The sequence below is a fragment of the Talpa occidentalis genome, unplaced genomic scaffold, assembly GCF_014898055.3.
Source record: "Talpa occidentalis isolate TD23 unplaced genomic scaffold, MPIMG_talOcc4v2.1 talOcc4.2715, whole genome shotgun sequence".
Classification (NCBI taxonomy): domain Eukaryota; kingdom Metazoa; phylum Chordata; class Mammalia; order Eulipotyphla; family Talpidae; genus Talpa; species Talpa occidentalis.
In genome coordinates this window covers 1-9640 of record NW_023602869.1, presented here as the reverse complement: position 1 = coordinate 9640, position 9640 = coordinate 1, and the positions used below count along the sequence as shown (strand labels likewise).

Here is a 9640-nt window from a genome sequence, read left to right as displayed (position 1 = left end):
CCGGCTTCCCCCGCGCCCGGCGTCCCGCGGCCCCGCCGGCCCCGCGCGCCGCCGCCCCGCGCCGACTTCCGCTTCCCCGGCGCCCGCCGCGCGGAGCCAGCCCCGGCCGCAGGGGCGCTCACGAGCCCGCCGGCCGCCCGCGAGGGCACTCCCGCGCGGAGGCGGGGCGGAGGGCGGCCCGAGCCCGCCGCGGGTGTTAAGCGGCCTGCCCCACCGCGCCGAGAGCCTGGAGCTGGCGGGCGGCGGAGCCGGAGCAGGACGCGGCCGCGCGCGTGCGGTGAGCGCAGCCGCGGCCCGGCGATCGCGGGCTGCCGGGGCGCGCGGGGAGGGCGGAGCGGGCAGCGGCCTCGGCGCCCGGGCGGCGTGACCTTCCAGAACGGCCCGGCCGGGGCGGGGGGCCGCGCGGTCCGCGCACGTGCGGAGGCGTCACGGGCGCTCCTCTCCGGGCGCTGCCCCGGCGCGCGCAGGACGCTCGGCCTCCGCGGCCTCCCTCCCGCAGCGGTCACCTGCTGGAAGGTGTTCCCTTCCTGTGCCCCTGCGTAGTGCCCACTGGCCTGCGGGCGCCGCCGGTGCCCGTGCGCCGGGGAGGGCGAGGCGCTTCTGAATGGAGACTCCTGCAGGTTGCTGGGGCACGCTCGGCCGGCGTTGCCAGCCGGGAGGAGAAAGTTGGAGACGGTCGCCGTGAGCTGTGTCTGGTGCGCACCAGCATCCCGAGGCCCCGGAGGCGGAGCGCTCAGCCAGCTGCTCAGCGGCAGGAGGGGCTGGTTTGCATCCAGTGTCCTTACGTCCCGGCTCTGGTAACTTCTGCACCGCCAGCCTTAGCCTGAAGCGGAAATCTTCCGGTTGCTTCGTCTGTGTTATCTTGGTGGAGAGAGCGACTCACAGGAGTCTCCCTTACGAGAAAGATGTATAGTTGGCGCTGCTTGTCCCATGTCAGTTTTAACTCCTGCTGATGAGTCTCACCTCCCGCAAGCCCTACGTCCTCTTCAAGCCAACGCTTCGTATAGTTTGAATTAGTTGCCCACACCGGATTTCATCTTAATGATGCAGAAGTAGTTTTTTGTAGGATATGATGTGTTTAAGCTGGGCTTACCTAAAGGGGTTAAATTCACATGGATGACACGATACTCTCTGCCCTACTTTTTTTTTCTTCTAAGGAGATGTCCACACCAGGAGAAACTAGAGCACAGAAAGGTCACATTGGAAAGTGCCCTGTGTGACTCCTGTCCTTGTGTGTGTGTCAACGTTTCCCCTCTAAAATGCAAGGCTGGGTGTTTTTTTTTTCCCATCATGTTGGATGGAATACTCTGGAGTTATTGGTGGGAGGCACAGAACCCAAGACAAGGCTTGAATTGAATCCTTTCTTTGCTACTGACTAACTCTCTGACCTTCTTTCCATCAGGAGAAGGAGATTGAATTATGACCCCAATGTCTTTCTCTCTGATACTGGGTGGCCACCACCTTATCAACTGTAGTAACCAATGTACCTCTCCAGTCCTATCAGTAACCTAAAATCAGGGCCTAAGTTAGTTGTTTTATTAAGCATTATGCTTCTGTTATCGCTGGTCTTAAAAAGATTTTAAATCTTTTTGTAAACAGAGGAAGATTCTTGGTGTCTGATCATTGACAGAAGGCTTGCAGTGGTTAAAAAACTTCCTGGAGGCGAAAATCATTTTCTACTGATCTGTAAGGTGACATTAGCTTTCATCTGTGATCCTGGGGGCCAGCCCCTCCTCTGAGAGGTGGCATGACTGGGATCACACAGATCTGCAGCGTGATGAGGGATAAAAATTGTTCCTTGTTACAGCCAAGTCATGCAGTTTGAAAACCATAAAGAATTGATTGCTGAGTTGGTTATTTTAGTCTTTTCTGTTAACAAGTCACTTTTTCTTTCTCTAGTCAGTATTATTGCCTCAGCAATAGTTAATTTTTGTCTAAACACTGAGGAGTAGACACTAGTTTTCCCAAACTTATTAGGCCCCAGCCTAAACAGATTGAGTCAAGATTTCAAAGCAAGAGACAGACATCTGGTTGTTTGAATATTGAAGAAGTGCCCCATGTGATTCTCACGAAGCAGATTTGGGACGCAGTGCACCAGGTGTTACTTCTCAGCGCATGCTTGGTGATCTCGTTGGAGGCCTTATCTGGGAGCAGGTCCAGAAAAGCAGTATCTTTAATCCCACCTGAACCCTTTCTATCAGAACCTGCATTTTAACAAGGTTCTCAGGTGATGCGTGTGCACATTTATGACTGAGAAGCCGTGGCGGGGACCGCGGAGACAGCAATGTTTGGAGCTGTGCTGTGTAGTTATTCTGAGACCATGTTTCCTAGTTCATCATCACATCAGTTCTATCAGGCCATCTGTAATTGCCTTTGTATTATAACACTCTTAGGATTCACCTTGTACACCTTGTTCAGTGACCCCCAACCTTAGGTGCCCCAGGAGCCGCCTTGGCAGCAGAGTAGCATTCAGAAGTAGGCCTGGGTCACCGCCAGAGTGCCTAATCTGTGTGTTCCTTTCTGGGCCTATTGTTTTGTGACCTCCTTTTAGGAACTCAGCAAAGGCTGCTCTCTGAATTTAGAACTGAACTTAATGGACTGATAGTGCAGTGTAGACTTCCGAAAAACTAGTTGGAAGTGGCTAGGGATGTTTGCAGTTGCCTCACTTATTTGGCAGTCTTTCCTAAGGTTTTCAAAAAGGTCGCCTGAAATGCCTCCTCCCACTCCCTCCACCAATGGCTGTAGCATTAATGTTGAAGGAAGGTTTTTGTTCTGCGAGCTCTTTATGGGGGAGGAGGTGGGCAGGGAGGAGAGGCGTATTGCTCACTAAGCTGCGTGGACACTGGGCCCTTCCTCTGGAGCAACACAGAGCCAATTTCTCACTTCCAGAAGTGTAGGTACAGTAACTAGGCTGCAGCCTTCAGAAAGGGAGGCTGCAAGGGTCAAGCTGATGGTCAATTCTTGCCTCCTTCCGCCCAGGGATATGAGGTGCCCATCATAAGCTCCAGAGAGTCGCCTTCCCCGGAGCCCAGCAGAGAAGTGGGGGAAACATGAAGTCCAACCCTGCCATCCAAGCTGCCATCGACCTCACTGCAGGGGCCGCAGGTAATCCCCAAGAAAACCCCGTCCTCTCCTCCTCACCTGCCTTCTACAAGGAAGGTTAAGTGAAAGAGGGTTAAAATATTACCTTTGACATCCCACATATGCTTTAACCTTGGAACACATTTCATCAAAGTGTAATGAGTTCCAAGCACGGCAGAGTAGTCCCCATTTTTTTAAGACATAATGAGTCAGTGCACAATGTGGAAATGTCCCCTGTCTATAGCTGGAAATCTCAGCTTGAGCTGCAGTCACTTGTCACATGGCTGAGATGTGCAGGTGATGTGGGTGCCATTCCAAGCCTGGCAGGCTTCAGACCCCTTAGAGTGCAGAAATACAACACTGTCTCTGCAGGGAGATCTTAGTTACTGCCTGGGAAAGAAAAAAAAAGACATTCCTTGGAAATGCCTTTAGTCATGTGACACACATTGGACTGTCTTCAAGCCCTGCAAGGAAAGGCGAGCTCTTAGGACTTGCCAGGATGTGCAGGCTCACCTGAGTCGAGGGGTCAATTCCAGGGAAGACTGAGGCCCCACTCAGCACAAGTAGGTGCTCCCGGCAGTGCTTATAACATGCAGACTGCTTTTAAGACAGATCTCCTGTCCGTGGTCTGAATAAGAAGTGCATGGTGGAAGTGTCTAGATACCTGTATTTAAGGGCATGCGGAGTGCTGGAATGCTCATTTTTTCCAGAAGAAAACCCTCTTCTACTTTCCTACATGGACTTTTAAATCACTGCAGCTCCCTGGAGGGGAGAGGCCAAAGGGTGGGCCGCCCACTGTCCTGTTATCCACTGGAATCTCCTGGTCAACACATTAAATACAGTCAGAGGGCCACCTCCTGTCATCCTGCCCTTCTCTTAATTGTGAAAAAAGAAGTCATAGATAGAGAACAAAGTATTTTTCCTTGAGCCAAAGGTCGGCCACAGTCAGCTAATGAGGGCTCCTAGCTGCTGTACTTTACAGCCCCGCCTGATAAGCCCTGAGGAGGCGGGCCCTGGCTCCTGGATTAGAGACCACAGGAGTGTCCTGCCCAGGAGTCAGGGAAACCAAGGGCCCCCTGGCTTCCTCCCTGGTGCCTCTTGCCGGCTGGGTGCCTTTGGGTCAGCCCCTTGCCCTGCTGTGGACTCGTGCTGTACCCCCAGGCCTACTGCACTGTCGCCCTCATGCACTCTGGAAACACTGACACAGCTCCAGCAGAGCCATTTGTGGGCTCTGGCATCCTCTTGCTGCCTGTGAACATTCTGGGCTCAGTTTTTGTGCCTGCAGTGGGAGAACATTGAACCACATGAGGGCCCCTCGGCCTTCGGAATTGTATATCCTTCAGCCAGTCTATGGAAGATGTAGGATCTATTGTGATAGAATTAGAATCATTCCCTTTCCCTAAAAAGGCCCTTATGTGTGGGCGGGTATTTGGGCACCATATATATAATGTACAGTGAATTTTAAAGCTACAAATTGCAATAGTCTTGCGGGAAATCTGGTGTGTGAGGCATTTGCTGGTGCTGTCTTGCCACATTAACATGTGCTGGGCCCTTGTCATTTCCCTGGTAACCCTCTGGGAAACAGCTGGCAGGTGTTTTGTTCCTATGGGGATAACAAGGGGTCACCTTCCACTGATGTAGCACTGCTGTGGGCCATCTCTCTCTGAAGACCACGGACTCCTTTGCAGGAGTGGCCTGAGCCTGGTGAAGGGCTCCTTGGGGACTGGACAGAGGAGGTTCCTGTTAGTGACCCAAGAACTCCCTCTGTTGGGAGGCACATGGAACACAAGCCAAGCTTTGGAGGGGTCTCAGTCTTCAAATGATGGTACTAGTAGGGCCTTAGAGAGCGCTGGTCTGATGCTCATTGTATACACAGAAAAGAGACTGGAGAGAGACAGTGGACTTTCAAGTTACACAGCGAGTTGGTGTAAAGACAGGGCTGGGTTGCTTGGCTCCTGTCTAGTTCTGTAGTTGTCTTGTTTTATTACTACAAAATCCCTAGGGGTGAGGCTGGGTTTGGAGCCCTCACCACCTAGCTCTCTGCAAAGGGAAATGGTTACAGTAGAGGATTTTTCACTAGGAGCAGAGGACCCCTACCCTGAGTGTGATTAGTGTGTACTGGAGCGAGCCATGGTCAGAGGAGCATGGATGGAGCACATGTGTGTTCTTCTGTCCCCCCTTTCTTTTGAAGTAGCTCCTCCAGCAAACAGGCTTCAGAAGGCTCCTCTGCAATCAGTGCTGCGGAGTGGTCACTGTCTCTCAGCACTGATGTAGGGGAGATTCCAGGAAGGGAGGGAACACCCCAGGCTGCAGGGTTGAAGGTGGACTATGAAGCCACATGATTCTCTTGATTCTCAAACATTCTCAAAAGTTCAACTGGGGCCTCCCCGGTGACGCAGCAGCTGAGCGCTGGGTTGCGAAGCTGCCCACAACTCTGCAGCACCGGTTCGATCCCCAGCCGTGGGGTGAGGGTCCCACATGGCGCAGACCTCTCCTGCCGCCCGCTGCTCCCCTCAGCAGTGTACCTCGGTCCTTCTGCCTGCTCTGCTCCCCGCTCTGGCTCTGGTGAATTCTCTCACCCTCCCGCGCTTCTGACTGTACCCAGTGCTTGTATAAATAAATAAATAAATCTTTAAAAAAAAAAAGTTCAACTGTACTTTAAGATGTAGTAACTCAGGGGGCCTCCCTCGTGGGGCAGGGGTTAAAGTCTCAGTGCTATCAAGCTATCGCCAGCTATCGCCAGCTACTGCGGCATGAGTTCGATCCCAGCCAGGGAGCTGCTCCCCTCAGCAGTGTATTCTGGTAGAGCTGCCTGTTCTGCTCCTCACTCTGTCTCTGGTGAATCCTCTCACCCCCCACACCTCTGGCCTACACCCTAGTTCTATGCATAAATAAAAATAAATCGGGCCTCCCTGGTGGCACAGTGGTTGAGTGCTGGGCTGCGAAGCTGCCCGCAGCCTCTGCAGCGCCAGTTCGATCCCCGGCCACAGGGCGAGGGTCCCACATGGCGTGCAGACCTCTCCTGCCGCCCACTGCTCCCCTCAGCAGTGTACTTCATCACTCTGCCTGTTCTACTCATCACTCTCTGGCTCTGGTGAATTCTCTCACCCTCCCACGCCTCTGACTGTACCCAGTGTTTGTATAAATAAATAAATAAATCTTTAAAAAAATAAAAATAAAAATAAATCTTAAAAAAAAGAAATGTAGTAACTCAACTATGAAATGAAGTACTCCTTAGTTTTATTGCTCCGTTGCAGTATACTTAGCTTAACTAGTGTGGGAGTTTAGATCATTGAAATTTATTCTCTCACACGCCAGGATCAAAAACGAACAGAAAGCATTTTTTAGTTGGAATACTTGAAAATTGATGTGCCTCTCCCAGCTGTTAAGTGAACAGTGACCACCTCCATAGGGCTTGGAGAGTCTTACCTCTGTGGGTGGGCCAGGGTGGACCCCAGCCTACTGGGTAAACCCACCCTTCCTTGTGAGTTCTGCCTTTCCAGCCTACACCATCCCTGCCCCACAGGCTTCCTCCATTCCTTGTCATTGGCTTGGTTAAGCACTGAAAATCCACAGCACACTTGGTCAAGTGCAGGGTGCAACATGGTCTGAATGTTCTTGTGCTGAATAACACACAGCCAAGGGAGCACCCCTCAGAGGGATGTGGAGGAGGCTTCATTTGTCTCTTCCAGAGACCTCAGACCAGAGACCTGAGATTGAAGTGAGCAGAGTATTTAATCCACAGTTTCCTGGCTTTGATGGGGCCTGAGGACCTGCTGGCTGAGCCCCACAGTCAGCGCCACGGGAAGGCCACAGAGAGTATGTGGTAAATTACATGGGAAATTAGTTCCCCTCCATGGACTAAAGGGGAATAGTAGCTAGCACTTGAAAATTAGTTTCCTATCTTCTCGCTATTGGACATGTAACTGTTACAAATATGCTTATTATAACCTATGAAGCCTGAACTGCTCAGGGTGAGTGATTTGGTTAAACTTTGGAAACAGTTGAAATAACAATGCTCTGAATTAAATGCTTTATTGGGTCCATCTGTATCTAGGTTAACTAAATTATGTACCACCTATAAAAATTCTACCATCACCTGTTTTGGAATAATCAATTTTTTAATAACTAGGATATTACTTTATTCTAGTCCATCAGTACCAGGGAGAGTGAGTGTAACTCTTAATTATAGAAACATCTTATTAAATGATATCCCAATCATTCAGAATCAGGTCTCATTTGGCCAGCAAAGCAGAGATGAGTCATGACTCTTCAGGAAAAATGGACAGTAGTGATAGGATCCCAGAGATTGTACCTGTGGTTGCTTAAAAGAAGACACCAAACAGTTTTTGGTAATGTCTCTTTAATGCATGAAAGAGCTGGGGTACAGGCCAGAGATGTGGGGGGTGGGGGTGTGTGAGAGGATCCACCAGAGACAGAGTGGGGAACAGAACAGGCAGACTGACTGAAATACACTGCTAAGGGGAGCAGCGGGCAAGACAGGAGAGGTCTGCCTTGCCATGTGGGTTTCTCCCTGGCCAGCCGGGGATCAAACTTGTGCTGCAGAGGCTGCAGATTGCTTCATAGTGTGGTGCTTAGCCCCTTGCACCACCAGGGAGGCCCTATGTGCCCATAATTAAATGACAATTTTTTTTTTAAAGATTTATTTATTTATTTATTCATACAAACACTGGGTACAGTCAGAAGCGCAGGAGGGTGAGAGAATTCACCAGAGAGAGTGGGGAGCAGAGCAGGCAGAAGGACCGAAGTACACTGCTGAGGGGAGCAGCGGGCGGCAGGAGAGGTCTGCGCGCCATGTGGGACCCTCCTCTGGTGGCCGGGGAGCAGCCGGGGATCGAACTGGCGCCGCAGAGGCCGCGGGCAGCTTTGCAACCCAGAGCTCAACCGCTGCGACACCAGGGAGGCCCTAAATGAGAATTTTTATCAGCCCTTCTCTACTTTCTACAACTTAGTTGGAGTAACTCTGTATATTAGGGTCTAATGTCAGCTTTGGAATTGCATTCTTAAGTATTTTTTTTTAAAGATTATTTATTTATACAAGAGCTAGGGTACAGGTCAGAAGCGCAGGAGGGTGAGAGAATTCACCAGAGCCAGAGCGGGGAGCAGAACAGGCAGACGGACCGAAGACACTGCTGAGGGGAGTAGCGGGTGAGGCAGGAGAGGTCTGTGCACCATGTGGGGTTCTCCCTGGCCCGTGGGAAATCAAACTGGCGCTGCAGAGGCTGCAGACAGCTTCGCAGCGCGGCACTCAACCGCTGTGCCACCGGGGAGGCCCTTAAGTATTGTTTTGATGAGGCTTTAATAACTTCATTCAATGTGTGTTTCCTGAACAGGCAGGAGACAGTCGTCTCAGGCCTATGGGAAGCATTCACTAGGGGCAGTTTCAGCCCAGGGCTTGGGATGGTACAGGATGGTTCTAGCTCAGCCTTTTCTCTGGATCTGGAATGTTTATTGAAGTATTCTCATGTAATTTAAATTTTGCTGTATTGAATACTCACTCCTACTACAGTATAATAGCATATAAATACAGGGTTTATGCTAAGCAAAGGTAAGTTTCAGTCTGTTCCCTACTTGAATGCAACTCATTTATCGATAGGGTCCAGATGAGAGGTTTTTCCATAGGGTCAGATATTAACTCTTCAGGGACTAATTAGCCCGGCTCTGTTTTCTCTTTCTGTTGCCTGTTCCTGTATTAGTTCTCTGACTGTCACCAGCACCACTGGGCATCAGGCAGGGAGGGCTGAAGCACTCTTCTAGAACCCTCTCCTCACTTTCGTGTGGCTTCTAACATGTACAATCACTGCTGTTACTGACCACTTATGCAGCAGGCACTATGTTAAACCTTCTTATCCATTTTTGCTTAGTCCTCATGCTAACCCGCTGAGCTGGGCATGGAAGAGGAACTGAGGTTTAGAAGTTGCATCACTTCTCCACAGTGTCACAGAAGCGCCAGGCTCCACGCCTGGGTCCCTTGGGCTCCATTGCTAATCCTCCACACACATTTGCATCCTGTGGCTCTGATTGTTGAACACAGATCTGTCTCCCTAAAACATCTTCAGGAAGGACTGGGTGCTGGGCACATTTGGGGGACCCTACCAGTTGTTCAGACTTGGCTGGAAGACTTGGGGGATACAGTCAAAATGAACTGCCGCGGAGGGAGGCTTGGGTGAGTGGCCCCTTCCTCATGTTCATGGCTGACCACAGCTGCACTCAGACACAGCTGCAGGCTGAGCTGGACCACACTCCTTCCTGCTTGCAGGGGGCACAGCATGCGTGCTGACCGGGCAGCCCTTCGACACGATGAAAGTGAAGATGCAGACATTCCCCGATCTGTACCGTGGGCTCACTGACTGCTGCCTGAAGACCTACTCCCAGGTGGGCTTCCGAGGCTTCTACAAGGGTACCAGCCCGGCGCTGATCGCCATATTGCCAGAAACTCTGTCCTCTTCATGTGCTACGGCTTCTGCCAGCAGGTGGTGCGGAAAGTGGTTGGATTGGACAAGCAGGCCAAACTGAGAGGCGAGGACACCACACTTCC

At 51.4% G+C, this 9640-nt stretch overlaps 1 long non-coding RNA gene across 1 annotated transcript; it reads left to right on the top strand.

The window, feature by feature from the left end:
- The first annotated feature begins 619 nt into the window (after nucleotides 1–619).
- Nucleotides 620–9519, top strand: LOC129146519 (uncharacterized). Its single transcript, XR_008553371.1, has 3 exons — nucleotides 620–797; nucleotides 2980–3105; nucleotides 9362–9519. It is a non-coding gene; the product is annotated as an uncharacterized LOC129146519 (long non-coding RNA).
- The last annotated feature ends 121 nt before the right edge of the window (nucleotides 9520–9640 follow it).